Here is a 22165-nt window from a genome sequence, read left to right as displayed (position 1 = left end):
AAACAGATGAATGAACATACCCCCTTTCCTATTGGCTGGTATTTCGATCATACGATCGGCAGCAATGTTTATGACTCACCTCTTTATTGATATTTAGAGGTTTTAATTGATTATCAATGTCCACTTACCAGTTACCTTATGGACTGCTCGTTTCAGCAATATGTTTATATGATTGGCAGTAATATGTCTATGACTCGTTTTTCTATTGACACTAATAAGTTTTAAATCGAACATCACTGTTTATATACCAGTTACTAGCTGGACGGCTCATTTTAGTAATGTGTTTACAACACAGATGAATGAACACACCCCCTTTCCTATTGGCCGTAATTCCGATCACATGATCGGCAGTAGTTTCTATGACTCACTGCATGAATCATGTGATAATACATGTGACTACTGATGAGGGCTATCCCCTATTGGATGGGGATACCATGTGACATGGGATACCAACATGATTGGAGTTTCAAACTAGAATAAATAGCTGGTCGAGCTGAACAATCGGGTTCAGCTTTGAAAAAGCTGCTTATAGTGAAACGCGCGCGTCGGCGTCACTGGCAGCTCCATGTTGTTTGTTGTTTGTTGAAAGGGATAATATGTCTACACCTTTTTGATTGAAATATGCTATGTAGCGGCATGTATTAGGTCCAACTACCTCAGGATAATATTCTGCATAGCCGATAATTGCCAACAGGCTGATACTGCAGAATAGGACACATTGTTATAGAGCAATATATGGTCAGCTGTGTTATTAAAGCTAATAAGCTGACATCAATATACCACAATGTGTTGTGTGCCCTGAACATTTGGACCTCACACAGTGTAACACTGAAGATAATGACAGTATGCACTGTGTCAGACTCTAACAAATTGATACTAAATGCATAAAATAGATTGTTGCAGATTAGTATGTCATTCGGTCTCTAATGCTGGCCATACACTCTGCAATTATCGGGACGTTCTGCCCGATATCGGCGGATCGCCGCGATAATTGTAGCGTGGGGGATGGTGACTGAGGGTTAAATATTGCTCGGTCGGGCATGCTGGATTGTCCAGCATGCCCGTCCGATGCGATATTTACCCGGTAACTGTTGGCCACATCGGGCAGTGTATGCCCAGCGCAGCCGACAGATGGACATTTCCTGTGTTCCTTACTACGGAAGGAACAGGGAAATGTGTCCTCCCCCGGGGGCGGAGCGCGGATGTCGGGCTATACAATGTGAGATTTCTCTCACAGTGTATGCCGCGGACATCTGCGGCTGGCAGCCGGCCAGATAAAATGTCTGTCGGTCTGACAGACATTTTATCTTGCCGTGTATGCCCAGCATAAGTAATAGAATTGATAAATTGACAACTGCTATGTTGGGAGCTGTTGTGTACCCTAAGCAGATTTATGACACACAGCGTGATACTTATAAAACCTTAATCACTTTTCACTTGCATATAGTATAACTGATAGTAGCAATCTGCTGCTACTGTTGTGAACTGGTAACAACTGGCCCACTACAACAATTAAGTTAGTAGCATGATAAACGTGCTGTCACACTAATCCAACAAGGATATGCTATCCATATTAAAGATAATCATTTGGGGAATTGTGGTTATAAATTAATATTCTGCTCCTATATATTCCCCCACACAATGAACCTCAGTGTATTACATGAGTGTGTTACAATGAGATTGCTACTACCCATTTGATAATAGATCAGTATAAGAACACAGTGATAACCCGGTGTTAAGACTGACAAACCACCATTATAAAGAGTCCCTACTTACAACTAACAGGGGATTTATATATGAATTTCCGCCTCTAATAAATTTGGTGTGTCAATACTATTATATTGGATGCAATATTTACTCATGACTCTGGTATACATAGCATCTATAATAGATAGGAACAATTTGGAATCTTGACATATATATATATGATTAAATGATTTATTAACATTTATAGTCATTTAGGTGTAGTTACACCCCGTGAAACAATACATCAGTGGATCTGCCTTCCTTTTTATGTATATGTGTGTTTTGTTTGATATCAATTTTAATCCTTATATTTCACTGTTTATTCCCTTTCCAATAGGGTACATCTATTTTAGGTATTAACCAATAAAAGTTATATTTTATTTAATATTTATTTCTATTTGTGTGCCCACCACCAACAACTCCTTATCCCTTTTCTAAATATAACTCTCAGGGAACATGGCCGCCACTGCTATGAAGCAGCCCCTGCTCCATATAAAAATCCATGGTGGTCTAGTGGTGAGTGTGGTTAGACTGGGAGCCCCCACTGCCAGCACCCATAGAGGTGCCAGAGGTCTCCTGTTCTGGTGGTGAAAGCTGCTAACCCACAACTCCAAGCATACCTGCTTACCTTGCTTCCCCCGATGAGCACCGGCTGTGGCTTGCGGCTCCTGATGTGTGTCTCATCCCTGTGCCCCCTAGTGGAGGAAAAAGAGATTAGTATTTTTTACATATGCAGTAGAATGGTCCCTGCTTTGTATTAGAATAGTTCCTGCATTGTTTATCGATCACTAGAGTGTTCCTTGTATTGTGTATCGGTCACTAGAGTGCTCCCTGTATTGTGTGTCGGTCACTAGAATAGTTCAGCTTAGTAAAATGAGGCTGGTATATGATGTATTTATTTATAGTCCGTTGTCATAACAATTTTTCACTGATTTCAATAACTTTTTAAACCACACCTACATTAGGCAAACTGCACCCACATTAGGCAAACCGCACCCACATTAGGCAAACCGCTCCCACATTAGGCAAACCACACCCACATTAGGCAAACCGCACCCACATTAGGCAAACTGCACCCACATTAGGCAAACCACACCCATATTAGGCAAACCACACTTACAGACCATTATTCCAGATGCATGCACTGGTAGAAAAGCCTGGACACTTGCTTGCATCTGCCCCCCAGGCTGAAAGTTGCCAGCCAGCCCCTGGTTATAAGGACTAGAAATGCTCCAGTCTAATAAAACTGTTTTTTAATACTATAACTGTGTGATTATAGCGCCTGGGGCTGGGTGATCGTCACCTCTCTGTCAGGGAAGTAAAAGGAAACACACCTGTTGCGATTGATGGAACCTACTTGAGCCACTGGACACTGAAGAGGGAGTTACACTACAAAGCCCAGGCTGGCCAGGCACATAGGTCCTGGTTCTGCCATCCGGCCATGGCAGTCTGCCTAATTCATTCTGCTAATGCAAGCCTCTGCCTGTTTATGCTGAACATCCGTGTGTCTGCATGTGGAAAACAGGGCCGCCCACTGTATTTCCATCCATAGCCATCATCATTAGTATCAGGACTTACACCCACCCCATGCTGGCTGCAAATGCTATGTCTAACACAGGCTCCCCATCTGCGTCTGCATGCTGTGTGCGAGCGCAGAGGTCAGTCTACATGACAATGACACTTCCACTGGAAGGATGGCTCTGTGCTATAGTATGGCCAACGCCTAGTGACCGCACATAAGGGTTAAAGTAAAAAAAAAAATGTTGACCATGTGTGTCAACTGTTTGAACCTGGTGACCTTTTAAACCCTGTTGACCTTCTATACTATTGACATATTGTACCTGTTGACCTTTTGTCCCTAGTGACCTATTGCATCGTGACCATCTGGTGTAGACCTTATCCCTGTCCTCCTATACATTGTTGATGTGTTATACCTTATCTCCCTGCTGATGTTACTGCCGGGGGTTCCGGAGCTGGTAGGGAGATCTCCTGCATCTCCTTGTTGTTACAATTTTGTATCCTCTAACGGGGGCACAGGTCTCGTCTGCTGGTGTTATGGCAGGTGGTTCACATGCGCTGCTTGTAGATGGCATTGGTGACTCTGCCAGTGTTATGGCAGGTGGTTCACATGCGCTGCTTGTAGATGGCATTGGTGACTCTGCCGGTGACTCTGCAATCAGAAAGAGACACAACACTGTTACTGATATGTTTATGCATCCTACAATGTCCCGGTAGCCTAAGGTTGTTGTAACAAGAAAAGGGCCACACATAAATATGAATTTCAGTAAAACTTATGGAGGTTGTCAGTAAAAATGATGCAGGTCCAGCCCTGACATACATGTTTTATATTATGATAACATGCAGTAGGCGAGTGCATTTAAAGTCACATATATGTGCCCACGGTGTGTGGTGTGACTGTAGGAGGCTAAAGCTTATTAGATCCATTTTAGAGCAACTTGATCATGAACCAATTTAACATATTTTCCAAAGTCACCCGAAACATCCAGGAAACTCAATATTAGGGAGTCCCCTGCACAGCTGGGAGAGCCGGTAACTCTCCCACATCCTACTAACTTCCATGTGACCAATCTAAGCTCCCAGCTACAGAGTTGTATAGATACTCCAGCTCAGACATTGGGGGGTAAATTTACTAAAGTGAGAGTTTTTAGAAATGGAGATGTTGCCCATAGCAACCAATCAGATTCTAGTTATTATCTTCTAGAAGGTGCTAGTTACATGTTAAGTAGAATCTGATTGGTTGCTATGGGCAACATCTCCACTTCTAAAAACTGTCACTTTAGTAAATATACCCCTGAGTGTCTGACATGATGAGGACAGATTGCTTCATTCCACTTGCCCCAGGCACAATACTATCTAATGAAAATGACTGGTAGGGCAGCACAGGGGAAACAAGTCAGTCACACCCCACTGCATGTAACAGTAGAAGACATCGGCCATGTGTAGAAATGTTCCTTTATCCAAACGTTATGGTGGGAAGTGATCACTGTGGTTAGCAAGGTTCTAAATAACTGGGGCACCATCCCCAGATTTATCTCCTCTGCATCTCTACCCACCTTATGGTCATACAGTAAGTGGTACATATTACGTCACATACTGACAGCCCAAGTAATACATGCTATATATAGAAACATTTAATAAATGTATCTTGCCATAATATAAAATAATTGTTACTTAATGAGAGTTTCCATTAATTCTCATTCTACCTCTTTAGTGAAATATAATTTATGCTCTTAGACACCATACTAACCACACATAATAATGTATATTACAGAAAGTAGCCTGGGACAGTACTCACCTTCCTCATCCTCAGGTCTCTCCAGGATAGAAGTACAGTCAGCACATGCCCAGGTGCACTCCACCGATGTCAGGGCAGAGCAGGTGAGGTGGGTTCCGGATGCTCCGCAGCACTGGCAGCGGATTATGCACCAATCACTGAAAGGGGAAACACATAGGATAAATCTCTTCCCTAAAGCTGGAGCTATAACCCTGAGTAAGGGAGCATCGTGTTTCTGGAAGAGATGGAGAACCTCAGGTACTAAAGGTTTTATTGTATATTAGGGATGATCAGACAATGTGGCAGCTTATAAGATGTAAACACGGTGTAATATGTAGGGGAGTTTATTAAATATTTAAAAAAGAAACACTCCTGAAATACAAAGGCGTTATATACTGTACTACAGGGCACCGGACATATAGCAAGATAAGTCACGAAAGGCAATGTCGCTGCCCCAGCATGTCACCATAACCGTGTCCACCTAAGCAGCACTAGAGCGCTAACTAAGCGCAAAGGATGATACATCGCCCGACTTCCTTCATTCTGCCTACAATCCGGGCATTGGTGGAGGATAAAAGGCACAAATCAAAATATATATATATATAGCGTGGGGTGGAGAGAGAGAGCAAATGCCATCAAATGATGATTATTTGGGGGGGGTGTAAAATGTCTGGTTACGGCTATAAGATCGGTGTTAGGTTCAGTAATGTAGAAATGTTTAATTGAATCCAATTTACCCTCCACTCTCACTGTGGGTTCTTCCTCTGTCACACAGGCAGGGTTCCACATCACACCTCTGGTGCACTTGCAGTAGCTCTCTGTATGCGTTGTCCTCACGCTCCCACGCTGCATCTCTGTAAGGTTAATGTGATATAATGTCACTGACGTACACTGAGGTCATTATTCTGTCTGTCTCACATGGTTCTTTCTACACCTTGCCAGACATGTGACAATATAACCAGGCAGCAATGGGCACCTACATGCACCACTACTGACCAGCACAGATGGCAGAGAGTAAATGACATTTGGACACTGTACCAGGTCCCTGATATCCCCCACAAGTAAATCTGTCTCCATGTGTACCAGGCATCACATCTACAAATCTGGCCGGGGAACCTGGGCCTGGCATTGGGTGTACAGCACCGTGACAAATGCCATGACCTATATAAAAGAGATAGAAGACAAAACTCTCCCAGCCGTATTACATAGATGTTGGAGCGGCTGACACTGTGATTGCACACCTGGCTGGCTATCAGTTATAGCTGTAGGAAGAAGCTGTAACACTTTCTACAATGAAAGGAGAGTGTGTGAGCTGGGGCACAGGGTGTAACAGCTGCCATAGAGAGGTCACATCTGTAGTTACTGTGAGGAATTATAGGGTCAGTGTTTGGCAAATTGGACAATATGGCTGAGTTTAGCATCTCGCTAAGCATCGCTGGAGTCTGTTAGAACAGTTGGAACATGACCGCAGTCTTAGGCCTGATTCTCAGGGGGACGCAAGAATGATCGATGTTGCATCATTGGTCAGAGCAGAACTCATAAGTTATATAAATGCTGCAGGTGCCATTTTCTTAAATGAGATGCCAACTGCTGGCTTCTCAGATCCACTGTACGCATCCTAAAATGCAGCATCGGATCAAAATCAGGAACACCGCATGGACCATCGTACATCTGAGAAACACTATTGCTCAGAATGTACAGCACAACTAAGCTGCCTAGGCCAGTGAACAGGGGCGTATTAAGTAGGAGGGGCCTGTGTGCAGTCTCCGTCCGATGCCTCCTCCTCTCCACCCAGCGGCCGGCAGTGCCCTGAGCGCAGCAGTAGACTCTTGGCACTAGTCTGAGCCAGAGTCTACTGCACATGCGCAGGTCACCAGCAAAATGGTGCAGCAGCCATTTTCCCGGTGATTTTCCTACTGCGCAGTGGCGGAAATTCATCCCAGATGCCCGGAGGCAAGTTATAATTTGGTACCCCCCCATCACAGCTGCTGACACTGTAATGTAGCAATTTGCATGCAGACAGGCTATAGACAGATGAAGGTAGCAGCTAATGGTCTGACAGGGAGCTCTCCACTGATGTATGGTGGCTTCTCAGGTGCCAGGAAGGGTGCCATGTATTGGGCGGCTGTGACGGAACACTCCGGGTACATAGTTATAGCCCTAAGTGGGGTAAATATGTTGTGGACAAAGGAGGAGGTGCCCCTTCAGAGCTGGAGCCCGTCGGCAGGTGCCTCCATTGTCTCCCATATTTCTTCCCCTGCTACTGCGAGTGTTACCGACACTGTGGTGCTACTGCGAGTGTTACCTACACTGTGGTGCTACTGCGAGTGTTACCTACACTGTGGTGTTGCAGCAAGTGTTACCTACACTGTGGTGCTACTGCGAGTGTTACCTACACTGTGGTGCTACTGCGAGTGTTACCGACACTGTGGTGCTACTGCGAGTGTTACCTACACTGTAGTGTTACTGCGAGTATTAGCTACACTGTGGTGCTACTGCGAGTGTTACCGACACTGTGGTGTTACTGCGAGTGTTACCGACACTGTGGTGTTACTGCGAGTGTTACCGACACTGTGGTGTTACTGCGAGTGTTACCTACACTGTGGTGCTACTGCGAGTGTTACCTAAACTGTGGTGTTACTGTGAGTGTTACCTACACTGTGGTGCTACTGCGAGTGTTACCCACACTGTGGTGCTACTGCGAGTGTTACCGACACTGTGGTGTTACTGCGAGTGTTACCGACACTGTGGTGTTACTGCGAGTGTTACCTACACTGTGGTGCTACTGCGAGTGTTACCCACACTGTGGTGCTACTGCGAGTGTTACCCACACTGTGGTGCTACTGCGAGTGTTACCGACACTGTGGTGTTACTGCGAGTGTTACCGACACTGTGGTGCTACTGTGAGTGTTACCTATACTGTGGTGTTACTGCGAGTGTCACCGACACTGTGGTGTTACTGCGAGTGTTACCGACACTGTGGTGTTACTGTGAGTGTTAGCTACACTGTGGTGCTACTGTGAGTGTTACCTATACTGTGGTGTTACTGCGAGTGTTACCTACACTGTGGTGCTACTGCGAGTGTTACCCACACTGTGGTGCTACTGCGAGTGTTACCGACACTGTGGTGTTACTGCGAGTGTTACCGACACTGTGGTGTTACTGCGAGTGTTACCGACACTGTGGTGTTACTGCGAGTGTTACCGACACTGTGGTGTTACTGCGAGTGTTACCTACACTGTGGTGCTACTGCGAGTGTTACCTACACTGTGGTGCTACTGCGAGTGTTACTGACACTGTGGTGTTACTGCGAGTGTTACCTACACTGTGGTGTTACTGCGAGTGTTACCTACACTGTGGTGTTACTGCGAGTGTTACCGACACTGTGGTGCTACTGCGAGTGTTACCTACACTGTGGTGCTACTGCGAGTGTTACCTACACTGTGGTGTTACTGCGAGTGTTACCTACACTGTGGTGTTACTGCGAGTGTTACCTACACTGTGGTACTACTGCGAGTGTTACCTACACTGTGGTGCTACTGCGAGTGTTACCTACACTGTGGTGTTACTGCGAGTGTTACCTACACTGTGGTGTTACTGCAAGTGTTACCTACACTGTGGTGTTACTGCAAGTGTTACCTACACTGTGGTGTTACTGCGAGTAACAACATAACTCGACCAGAGCGGCAACGCCATCACCGCAGATGCACAATGTGGCACCGACATATGCACATAATAGAAACCATCGTCATTTGTCACCAAATCAGTACAGCGCCCACCTCTGACTCCCCACATAGACCTATAGTGGCATCTACAGACTGCATTTGGCCACTTGCTTAATAATGAACTGATAAATCTCATTACATTAGTATTGTGCACATGTTGCTTATAGCATTACATTAGTATTGTGCACATGTTGCTTATAGCATTACATTAGTATTGGGCACATGTTGCTTATAGCATTACATTAGTATTGGGCACATGTTGCTTATAGCATTACATTAGTATTGGGCACACGTTGCTTATAGCATTACATTAGTATTGTGCACATGTTGCTTATAGCATTACATTAGTATTGTGCACATGTTGCTTATAGCATTACATTAGTATTGTGCACATGTTGCTTATAGCATTACATTAGTATTGGGCACATGTTGCTTATAGCATTACATTTGTATTGGGCACATGTTGCTTATAGCATTACATTAGTATTGTGCACATGTTGCTTATAGCATTACATTAGTATTGGGCATATGTTGCTTATAGCATTACATTAGTATTGTGCACATGTTGCTTATAGCATTACATTAGTATTGGGCACATGTTGCTTATAGCATTACATTAGTATTGGGCACATGTTGCTTATAGCATTACATTAGTATTGGGCACATGTTGCTTATAGCATTACATTAGTATTGGGCACATGTTGCTTATAGCATTACATTAGTATTGGGCACATGTTGCTTATAGCATTACATTAGTATTGGGCACATGTTGCTTATAGCATTACATTAGTATGAAATACAAGGTGAACAACCACAGAAGTGAGCGGTCACTTCCCCGTGTAAGCTATGTACATGTATCGGCACCAGCGGCGTCTCTAGAATGGGTGCAGGGGACACACAGTGCACTCCTTGCAGCCATCTCAGTTACCTATGTACAGTCCATCCCGCTGCTGCCCAGCAACATTACTCTGTTATTATGCAAAGTGGCGCCGGCACCAAGTTTCTGGCGTGGTCACCAGATAAGTGTAGCTGGCACCACATTTCCAAGTATAATGCCAGATTACTGACATGTATTGTCAGGGGGGGGTGTGGCTCACAGACATCTGCACGTGGTCCCCTCCAGCCTCATTATGCCCCTGGTCGGCCCGTCCGTTTAGCGATGCGCCCAGTGAGGGATGTGGGTGAGGGTGGTGCCGGATTCTACAGTATTATGTTAAAGGTAAATAAAACAGTTATATAATATACCTGTGAGGAATGTAGATGCCCATCCGTACCATCTCCTTCTGGAAGCGCTCCATATTCTGGCATATGGGACACTTTAGGTAATACTTCCCAGCGCTTAGTGCCTGCATCTGTAATAAATGTACAGTAAGAGGTTCATTAATTAATATATATATATATATATATATATATATATATATATATATATATATACGTGTCCTGTCCTATGCACTGGTGGTGTCTTGAAAAAGACCACGTTTTTGCGGTGGAAACATCGACCTTCTTGATTATTGCACCAATGCTGTGACAAGTAAAGTAGGTGTTTTACCACTATGAAGAGAAGTCCTGGTGAGTGACCTCTGCTTTTGTGCAACTACTTTGGATGTGGATTTGGTGTTCATTGAGCACCAATGTGGCGTCACCCCAGGCAAAGCCACCTGACTGATATATACAGCATGTGCTGGCTGTCATTTGGAGATATATATATATATTACATACTTACAGCTATAAAGCAAAAGTCCTGCACAAGAGCTGACTGAGTAAGGATAAGACACCAGCCTAATGTCAGGCAGCATCATCATGTGTCATAAAACATCATATACAGTATAAAGAGTGGACACAGTTATCAGCTTCTGCATTAGATCACCCATAAAATGCAGAGCGATATATGTAGTGTCCCATCTGTCCTCCCACTTACCCCTAAGCCCCTGCGAGCGATTGGTGTACAATGACAGCACCTCATTCCCCTCCTCCCAATCCCTCCTAGGTCCTCTCCAATCAGACTTTGGGTCCCTTCATTCCCCCCATAATCACTGGTGACCTCCTCATGGCCAGTTCACTATTCTTATATCCCATGACCTCATGGCAGCATTTGATATTGGTGACCACCCCCCATTCTCCTGTAATCCCTCCACTCCATGGGGCTCCTCCTGGCTCACCTCCTGCTTATCTCATCGCACTTTTGGGGCAATTTATCAAGATTATATTGGCCAAGACACTGGCTCCGATAAGAGTCTGTCCCGGTGAGGAGTAAGTAGTAACGTGAGAACTTACCTGCACGCAGGTCCTGTGGAGCCAGGTATGTTTGCAGCAGGGGCATTTAATCACCTCATAAGATGGAGAAGGTGTCAGATCTTCCAGGCAGATGGTGCATGCACTGGGGTCTTCCTGTGGCCGAGCCTTCTGAAAGGGCCGATGCTTTGTGCAAAATGATCTATAAGGGAACAATGTAAGAGAACAAATTGTGAGTACTTCAAAGGAAACATCAATAGAGCCTCTGTAACTGCATGTTCTCCCATAGAGCTACCTCCTGCCATCACCCCATGTGTGACCTCTTCTACATTTAAAGACTAAACAATCCACCTAAAAGCAAAGTTTTGTGACCACCCCTTTCCCCGATGCTCAATGCCAGGTCTCTATCATCTATATATTTAGTCTTCATCCCCACGTCCACATTCCCCAATAATACAGTATGATATCACGTACATTGCACATGGCATTTCTCACACTTAATGCGCTTTAGCTATAACTAATGGGATGTAGCTAATACCTAGAAGTAAATGGATTACTCACGGAAACTGCTCGGCATACTGGGAGATGAAGCCCTTCTCCTGGCCACATGGGAAGTGCACGTTCTCTGTGCAGCCCTTCCTGCTGCAGTGGATGGATGCTCCCGGTTCCTTACACACTGTGCAGGTCTGCAAACATTATAAATGACAATGACAATAGTGAGTAAGAGAAGAACAATGGGTGTAAGGAGGTTCCCCACTATATATAATGGGATGTAGTTTATTTCCCAGCTGTCGGGAAGCCGGTACTCAGAATGCCAGTGCTGGAATCCAGACACCATTTAGTATCCGGCACCAGCATCCCAACCACCGGCATCCTGACGGTAAGTATTGTGGGATAGGGGGAGGGTGCTAGGGGTTAGGATTAGGCACTAGGGGGAGGGCTAGGTTTAAGCTGCAGGGGGGAAGGGAAGAGAGGTTTAGGCTGCAGGGAGGGAGGGACAGGTTTAGGCTGTGGGGAGGGAGGGACAGGTTTAGGCTATGGGGAGGGAGGGACAGGTTGAGGCTGTGGGGAGGGAGGGACAGGTTTAGGCTGCGGGTAGGGAGGGACAGGTTTAGGCTGCGGGGAGGGAGGGACAGGTTTAGGCTGCGGGGAGGGAGGGACAGGTTTAGGCTGTGGGGAGGGAGGGACAGGTTTAGGCAATGGGGAGGGAGGGCTAGGTTTAGGCTACGGGGAGGGAGGGACAGGTTTAGGCTGCGGGGAGGGAGAGATAGGTTTAGGCAATGGGGAGGGAGGGCTAGGTTTAGGCTGCGGGGAGGGAGGGACAGGTTTAGGCTGTGGGGAGGGAGGGACAGGTTTAGACTGTGGCGAGGGAGTGACAGGTTTAGGCTGCGGGGAGGGAGGGATAGGTTTAGGCTGCGGGGAAGGAGGGACAGGTTTAGGATGCGGGGAGGGAGGGACAGGTTTAGGCTTTGGGGAGGGAGAGATAGGTTTAGGGGGAGGGGGAGGGTTTAGGATACTTACCTGCAGGTGTCAGTATCCTAAACCTGTCGGGATGCCTGCATCGGGATTCTGAGCACCAGGATCCTGCGTGCTGGCATCCCTTACCCACCCCTAAATAACCCCTTTACTAATAATAAAATCATCACTGTAATTAACACGTATAGCCAGGTCCTCTGCTAACCACCTTCTGTGCTGCTCCATAGCAGAAGAGATAGGAAACAGCAGCTCTAAAGCCAGGTACACACTGATAGATATATCACCTGCTCGCTTAAATGGGTGATATATCTATAGTGCATTGCCGGGTGTGTACATGTGTATAGGAGATGTCACAGCCATATCTGATCTGTTGTGCGGCATGGCCAATTGCCGATATATCTGAAAGATACATCGGCCATCTGCTGGTATGTACGGATGATTCGCCTAACACCCGTACACATACAGCGGGACCTGGTGGTGATTGACAGCTCAACTGGATGGGCGATTTAAATGCCCTCCCATTTGAGCTGTCAAACCTGGCACATCGGGCAGATGAATTGGTAAGTATACACTTACCAATCGTCAGATAGGTTGTCGACCTAGTGTGTACCCAACTTTATGCTGGGTACACACTAGACGATGTGTGTACTCAGGATCAGGCACAATATGTGTAATTCGGTTTTCCTGTAACATGAGAAGAGAATGTTTCCTGGGCGCCGGTCATACAACATGAGGAAGTATCACCATGATCAGCCCCCTCACCATCTCTGCTGCCCATCTCGCTGCCTTCCGCACGTCTGGGAAGAGGAAGCCGTAGAATCCTTGGTTGTCTCTGCCTCCTTGCGGCATACCGGTGGTTAACAGCTGGATCAGAGAGACAGGGGAGATGTACTTATGGGTATAATCACTGAGCTAACAACTGTACTGCATTCCCAATAACAATGTGATACACTTGTGTCTATAGCGTATATTCCCTTGTTATTACTGGGAGTACATTGTTACACTGTTTCCTGCATTTAGCATTAACTGTGCAGATATCTACATATCCTTAGGGGAAGACTCCGCAAAAAAATATTCACTATGTCTAAAGTTAAAAATGGAGGAAATATATATATATATTGTGTCATACTGGGGCATAAAGGGCTCACCAGGGAAAAGCAGTGATAGGGGCCTATCCGACAGAGGGGGTGTGGTCATCCAACAAAGAGGTGTGGTCATCCAATAGAGGGGGTGTGGACAGCCGCCACATTTGCTTAGCTAACCATTAGGCAAATCTTGATGTAGTTTCTATAGAAGCGAATCATGAACTGATGTTTATCAGGGGTCCTGCTCCACAAGGTAACTGACCCTCTAATATAGTAACAATGAACAATTCAGTGCACAGTCTGGAGCATGACGCCTAGAGGAGGGGGTGGGGCTTTCAGACAGTGGGGCCCACCGGGAATTTCCCCTATACCCCTGTGGGACAGTCCCACCCTGTGTATGTGTATGTATACTGATGTTCATCAATCATTTATTTGCATATATACCAGGCAGTAGTGGTGGACGGTCAGCTTCTCTTTGCTATTAGTTAGCAACTCTCCAAATTTGGCCACGTCATTCTCTGCACGGCCGCAGAAAACGCATTCTGTGGAAGCAAGACAAGAGGTTAGCTGTAAGATGTGCTATTTATATGTGTGTCACCTCCAGCAATACATGTTTAAAATGAGTGTCATCAAGCAACAATGGCCCTCATTCAGAGCCGTACGCTCTGAGCAGAGCACACGCTCTGAATGAGGGCCGGCCTCCAAGAAAATGGAGCGTCCTTCTGGACGCTCGTATAGCTGTGGGTCACCACCCACAGGCTATACGAGCGTGCGTTTTGATGGCCACGATGGTCGAGACCATCGCGACCATCGAAATTGCGAGCCAGAGCCTGCAGTTGAAGTTTTCAACCGCAAGCTCCGGAGTGATTTTGGCTCTATCAGAGGCAAAATCACTCCCACTGACATCACTAGTGATGTCAGTGGGCCGGCTTTTGACGGGAGGCGTTCCCGTGGGAACGCCCCCATCAGGGAGGCACGCCTACCAAAGGGGGCGTGCTGTCAATCAACATTGACAGCACGCCCCCTTTGATCGGACACAACGAGCGAAGGACTTTCCTTCGCTCGTCGCGTCTGGCGCATGCGCACGATGGAGCTCCCTCCATCGTGCGCATGCTCAGTCCAGAACATCGACCCACTTGCGAGCGGACAGCCGCTTGCGAGTGGGTCTGAATCAGGCCCAATGTCCTGAGTTTGATTCCTGATCAAGCCACTATGAGTGTAGAGTTTGCATGTTCTCCTTGTGTTTAGGTGGGTTTACTCAGGTTTCATCCCACACTCCAAAGAACACAAAAAACAAAAACACACTGGCAGGTTAATTTGCTTTTGCCAAACAAAATTAAATAATTAACCCTGCAGTAATGTGTCTCCAAGTGATAGGGAATATATATATATAACTGTTCATAAATAAGTAATAATAATGTAGTGCCAGAGATATAACTCATACAAAATACAACTTACACCTACAATACAGCACAAGTACATATAAGGTTGGTGAAGGATGGCAGCTGTGAGACAGAGGGTAGATGGTGGCGCTAATTACAGCTCATAGACTAGAGGGAGAGCATAATGCTAAGATAATAGGGGCTGGTGGGACTGTAGCTGGCAGAGCATACAGAGGGATGGAGCATAGGTTATATAACAGGACAGGGGACGTGATGGGGCTCATGGGGCGGTGCGGGGGCATGATGGTAGAATAGCCTCATCGTGGCCCCGTCCCCACTACACAATGACGAGATTACCAGGATTGTGAAGCAGGGGGCAAGGCCATCATGATGCGTTTCATCACAAATCGCTTTATCTGCCCCTCCGCTGCAGGGGTGTGTGTGGGGGTCCAAGGGAATGTGGCCGCCCGGGAGACTTGACCACTTTTCCAGGCGGCTGGGAGTGCAAGACAATTTTTGGGAGCCTCCTGGACGCTCCGGGAGAGTAGGCATGTATGATATAATCACCGGTAATCACCATCACTTACAGATATTCCAGCCTAATGTGCCCAATATTGTTATCACTGGGGAGGGTAAAGGTATCTCCAAACAATGTCTGATTGTTCCTGTTTACAGCCCCGAAGAATATATCATTTATATAACATTGTATTATGTGACTAGTTCTGACATGGTTCCCCCTCCCCAACAATAGCAGCATTTGGGATACTGTATCTTTGCTGGAATATCACACAGACATGGCAGCTCCTAGTAACTAGATAGTGGCTGAGACCTGCACCGAGCACTGTGGTACAATACAGAGCAATCATTTTACTACAATGTAAAGCTGTGCGGGAGAACTACCCCCAATCCATAAAGATCATTATTATTATTAATGACCCACTGTATAATTACTAGGAGGCAGCTCTCAGGACACCAGCAATGTGTGTAATTACAGTTATATTACTGAAGGTGTAATAAGACTTCTCCTGGCTCCTCTCTTACCGGGAGCGGCGTCCAGCGATGAGCTTGGAGCCGGATCCCTATTCGTCTTTCGCTTTCTTTTCCTAAACAAAGATACAAAAACAAAATTATGCCATAAATGTGCAAATCATAATAACCCTCCTTTATGTATGTGTCCTATACAGTGTATTCTGAGAGCTGGCGCTTTAGTGGAAGTGGGTCGCAAGGTGCCAAAAGACCAGAGGATCAGAAACAGCCACACTAGACCCTCAATGTCCAACCAAACCATAACTACATGTATGACTTCCACCCAAGGGCTTCACAGCAACCACACGGCAAGAGGTAAAGATTGTGCACACATATACTGTATAGGCGTTACGTGTAACTGTGCAATAATTCAATCAGATTGCTTTCATTAAGGGTCATATACAAACTGCAAGAAGTTGGACACTTCTCTATGTGCAAAAGTGATTCAACAGGCCACAGTCCCAGGGACTGCCCTCAGACAATGACTCCGCACTTATGTGGGTATGCAGCAGCAGCAGATATACTAGAAAATATAATTGTGCATGATGAAAGATTGCATCACTTCCACACCCAACCGACACTAGAACCACCGCATTTACCTGTTTTTCTCCTAGAATTCTGCTCGGCTCCATCTCACTTACAGTATGTCTTAAATAAAATCATGAGAGTGAGGGGACATCAGGACTGTGCCTATTACAGGTGTCACGTTTGTGTATGTAAATGTTACATTGGCAGAAGTGTACTATCTGAGGCTATCTGGGCCTGTAAATGCATGCACTGCCCTATAACACCCTGTGTATTTCCAGGCGTGTGATGTGGGACTTTACTTTCATACATGAGCCTGTCCATCTGCACCAGGTGCATCAAACCAAAGTGTTATTTAGTGGGAATTGTATTTGTATATTTTTGCTTTGCATGCAAATACGTAATCTTCACTGAGTACTTGTTACAAAACTAATGCAATATGACAGCTCATATGTATTACCCAATTGTGAAATATATATATAATACATGTAACTTTGACAAGGAAGATGGTTCCCCCTCAGCTCTGGCTGTATAGCAGCTGCACCCCTTGCACCTATGGTAATTACACCAATGTTAGGTAGTATATAGGAGGCAGATTGTAGATGAAAGATCCCAGACCATGAGTGCTAACCTTCTTCTGCTGTCACCATTATACAGAGGACGGTGGATGAGAGAGCAGGGAGACTGGTGTGGCATGAGAAACGTACAGTAGTCAGTAGTAACACATTATGAGAACCTTGAAAAGGATGGGGTCTGTATAACAGAGTAACAGCAGAAGCAGGTTGACACTCATGGCCTGAGGTCTTTCATGTACATACCCTCTCCTACATATTACCTGGAGGTACTCTCTACAGATAAGTCTTCTTACATTTGGTAATAGCCCAGTCATAATGGGGACTTGTTAACCTATCTTATACCAAACACATATACCCAACCTGTGACTCAAACATTGTGGCAAATTTAGCTTATATGGATTAGCCTTAATCCTTTATGTAAATACCTGGATGCTGTGCCCAATTACTATCCTAAGCCAGGTTCTGCCAGTACAAATCATATTTCTATGCATGTAAATTCAATCACACTGCAAAGACCTGTTTGGGAGATTCCCAGTATTGTATTTGTATGATGCTGCAGCTGCTAATGACATTCTACAGTCTGTGCATCCAACACGATTATGATGGCAGAGATTTATATGTGACTAAGTGATTATTACCAAACTCTGCAGAATGTATAAAGATTATATAAGCAGATAAGTGCCTTTGGGTATTATTATTAAGTTTATTTTTAGGATTTCTCTCTGAGATGTAACCATATAGGTTGTACCTTATTGAACATTCTCATATGTAAGTATATATTGGGAGACCAGTAGTCCCCGTGCAGGACTAGCTCTGCCTACAGAGTCATGTCTGAGTATTATTAAATTGTTGTTTCCCCTGATCATTTTGAATTTAGTGTTATATGTTGATTGGACGGCTAACTGTAATAACTAGGCAACTATAATACAGGTATGTACACATTACTTAGTACTATTGCATTTAAAAATAATTCAAGCTGTTTTAAATAAGGAAAATAATACAATCCCCTCTCCCAAACACAAACAACAACAATTGTAAAACCAATGCTAAAGTGTCCCGGCTTCTTCTCACTTACCTAGGGGAGGCCATGACGCCTCACATTAAGTCGTACAGCCTCTTAGAAGCTTCTCTAGTTGTACAATTAGAGAAATTTCGTCTTATAATAAAAACGATGCACCTCGCTAAGAATCTGTAACTATAATGTGTCTGCTGCTCTGTGTGAGCCTCACCTGCTGTCCTGTGCTATGATGTCACTGGCCTCTGTGACATCACTGATTTGCATAACCATGGCAGGTCAGGCTTCTGACTCATGGTCTCCATCATGCACACACAGGGCCTCTATTGGGGGAATGGGGGGTACAGCAGTAAGGGGACCGGACGGGGACCGCTGTTTTACTAGGCCCCATATTTCCCGGTGGCAGCGCTGCGCACATGTACCTGCTGCCTGGATCACTAGTTCTCGCAAACCAAAGAGAATCACTGTAAGGCAACTGGGAGCTTCTTGTAAAAATAAGCAACATCAAGTTCATGAATTTAACGTTATTACCACTTAGTATAGCCCACGTATACTATAAATGCGCATTCACAGCATACTGTGCTTATACACCGAATGTAATGTATAACTGTAATCATACTTATATGCATTGTATACTTCCATTAGGCCTGGACAGGGGTGTAGCCAAAACTTCAAGGGTCCCATAGCAACATTTTGAAGGGGTCCCCATCCCAATGCTTCAAGAGAGAGACCTCTCCCCACACTGGTTGTTAATTTTATGCCCCCTAGTAATGACCGAGGGCCTGATTCAGAGCCAGATGCTATTTGTGGACGGTCGTTCTGAAAAAGGGGCCGGATATTTAAACTGAGCGCTCACACTTTGCGGTTTGTGGACGCCTCTATGTCAGAGCGAGCGTCCGAAAAATGCGCTCGCTATTTTGTAAAGATGCCCCTTTGCCGTTCGCATCATATGTCATCTCCGCTATTTATTTGATTAATCGGGAACATTGAAAGGCGTCTGAACTGCTCGCAGTGCTTGTGGTAGGATTTACTTCTCGCAATCACTGCAAGCAGTTCAGGCTAAAAGACATTTGTATTGTACTGCCATATTAAGAGAAAAGGTTCTATTTTCTGCGCAGAAAAGGTGTATGTAAATTGAAACGTTGTGATTGTAAAGGCTACTGTCTGTTAAGCCTAAATAGTGGAGGTTACTGTCTGTTAAACCTCAGTATAAACTCAGTAAGTACAAACTACTGGGCCAGTGTACAAAGCAGGTACATTGTGGTTATCGAGAAACTAAGGGGTTTCTTGGTCCGTCACCCATTAATCACAAAGTCCATTGACCAGTTAGGTTCTTTGGGCAAAGCAATCGAACCACATGGTTATATAAACCGTGATTGTGAAGTGGGTTGTCATGGGAGTGAAACTACTGGCAAGGTTAGGAGTTATTGGAACTTCTATATGCTACCAGTGGGAGTAAACTCAAAGGAAGCGAGCGACGGAAGCTTGAGTTAATATCATCACAGGTAGAATCATTTTCAATAGGTGGTTATTCTGCTCCTCATTATACAAGCCGACTAACGCCAGGCGGGTCTGCTGTGTATAACGGGAGGGAGTGCGTGAACGAAGCTCACTGAAAAATGTTCACCAATCAAAATTCTCTACTGCGACATGTGGGTCAAAATGACCAAGAAATGTAGAACACCTTTTCCTAAGATTGGTAGCTTTGATTCAGAGGTTCTGAACAATCTCAGAGACAGTATATGTTTAGTGAAGTCTCTGAAGAAAAGGGTAAAGTTTAATGATTGCTTGAAGTTGTGGCAGCACGAGGGGGACATGTGGCTTAGTGGTGTGCACGCGATGCAAACTAGCATTGCACGCATGATGCAAGGGAGCATGCACGCAAATAGCATTGCATGCGCACTGCAAAGTAGTGCGCACGCACAGCGAGGTAGCATTGCAGAAGGTAATGTTAGTAGCGCACGAGCACCACCACCGCCCTATGCAGATGGGGGTGAAGGTACAGTCGATCTCAAAAATCATAAAAATGTAACAAGTAACTTGTACCCTCTTCTAAGTAACTATAAGGAACATGTTTATGATGCAGATGATGAACCTGTTGGGATGTCCGCTCTTTCTCATGTTGCACAAATGTTAAATGGACTACCACAGCAAGCACAGGTAGCTGCCCCGCTAGTACCAGAAATGGAGGTAGCCCAACCAGTGCAGGAAGTATTAACACCCGCTGTAACAGTAGCGGAGATTACTAATACCATACATAGTAGCAGTAGGCTGAACCCTCAAACAGGTAGTAAGGTCAAAGGCAGCAGTGTGGCAGGCATCCATCCCATCCAGACAATAACCGTTCCCAATGGGAATCCGGATGCACATGGTGTAGTGGCCACAAGGGATGTAGCGACGCATTGTCCATGGACAAGAGCAGAACTACGTTCCATAATGACAGATTTCCCTGACCCTAGGAAAGAACTAGCAAAGTGCCAGAGATTTGTAAAGGATTTGGGTAATGCTCATGAGCCAACCAATAAAGATTGGCAAGTGGTATTACGGGCTTGTCTTCCACACAATACCAACGTGAAAAAGTTTATCACGGCCTGTGTATTGGATGGAGAAAGTCCCATAACTGATGATGGTAATCAAGACGATATAACCCATATTGTTACCCAATTGGCTGTATTTTTCCCATTAATTGTTAACTGGAGTAAAATCTTCACGATTAAACAGAAAGAGAGTGAGTCTGCAAGCAGATTATTTTATCAGAGCGCTGCAGACTATTACTCAATACACAGGTATAGAGGACATAAAAGACAACACCCATCAAAGGGAAATGACAATCACAGTGCTTATGGATGGTCTTAAAGACACTCTAAAGGCCAGGGTTCAGACCTCACTTCCTGGTTGGAGGGGAGTTACGGTAGACACACTCAGGGAATCTGCAACTGAACATGACAAAAACATCTTTAGGAAGAGAGAAATGCAGAGAAACTAATGGCTGTTAGTATTCAAGCTCTGGAAGGAATGCAAATAACACAGCAGCACTCTTACCACACTCAGCCACAATACACTCATCCCACACAACCTCCAAACCCTTATCCCTATACACAAACACAATCTTTCCTCATTCCCCAACCCACACAACAACCTTTCACAGCACGTCAACCACGAAGGTGTTATAGATGTAACAAGGAGGACCACATAAGTAAGTTCTGTAAGGCCAGAAAGTGGGAAATGCCAAACCAGGGAACACATGAGATACCCACAGAAGGGGCACCCACAGCAGTCAGGACAATTCCAGCCATCACCTGCTCACGTCACAGCAGTGAATGCTATGCTGGAAGAAGATAGTCAGCTCTAGGGGTCAGGTCACACCTGTAGTCTACAGCCAGTCAGGTTAACTGGGGGTACTAGAGAAGAACCTGTAATGATAGTTGATGTAGCTGGTACTACACATTCTTTTCTTGTAGACACAGGGGCGACCAGATCAGTGATAAAATCTCCATCTAATTTACAGGTGACCAGCAAAACAGTACCAGCAATGGGTGTAATGGGTAAAGTGCAACATTATCCTTTAACCAAATCTGCAGAGGCTACTATCGGTCCATTGAATACCAGGCATTCCTTTCTCCTGGCAGCAGCGGCCCCTACTAACCTACTGGGAAGTGATTTGTTATGTAAAATGGGATGTGTCATTTATTGTACCACTGATGGTTTATTTCTAGATATCCCAGAGAGAGTTGTGCACGAGGTGAGGGATATATTAGACACTCCCCAAAGGTTAATGTTTTACTCTACTGTTCCAGATAAGAATCCATCTCAGGTAGAGCAGATGTGATCTCAAATACCAGGTTCACTTTGGACCAAAGATGGACAGGACACTGGGTTGATGGCAAATGTAGCTCCCATAATGGTAAATCTAAAAAGTGGTAGGCAAACTCCAAAAATTCCCCAGTACCCACTAAAACAGGAGGGAGAGAAAAGGGTTTATCCCATAATTGAGCAGTTATTACAACAGGGAATTTTAGTCCATACAGCGAGTGTAGCCAACAGTCCCATCTTTCCTGTGAAGAAGAGTTGTGGGAGGGGTTA

Source organism: Taudactylus pleione, unplaced genomic scaffold (assembly GCF_031769625.1).
Source record: "Taudactylus pleione unplaced genomic scaffold, aTauple2 ptg000001l, whole genome shotgun sequence".
NCBI lineage: Eukaryota > Metazoa > Chordata > Amphibia > Anura > Myobatrachidae > Taudactylus > Taudactylus pleione.
Note: the sequence above shows the minus strand (reverse complement) of the source record.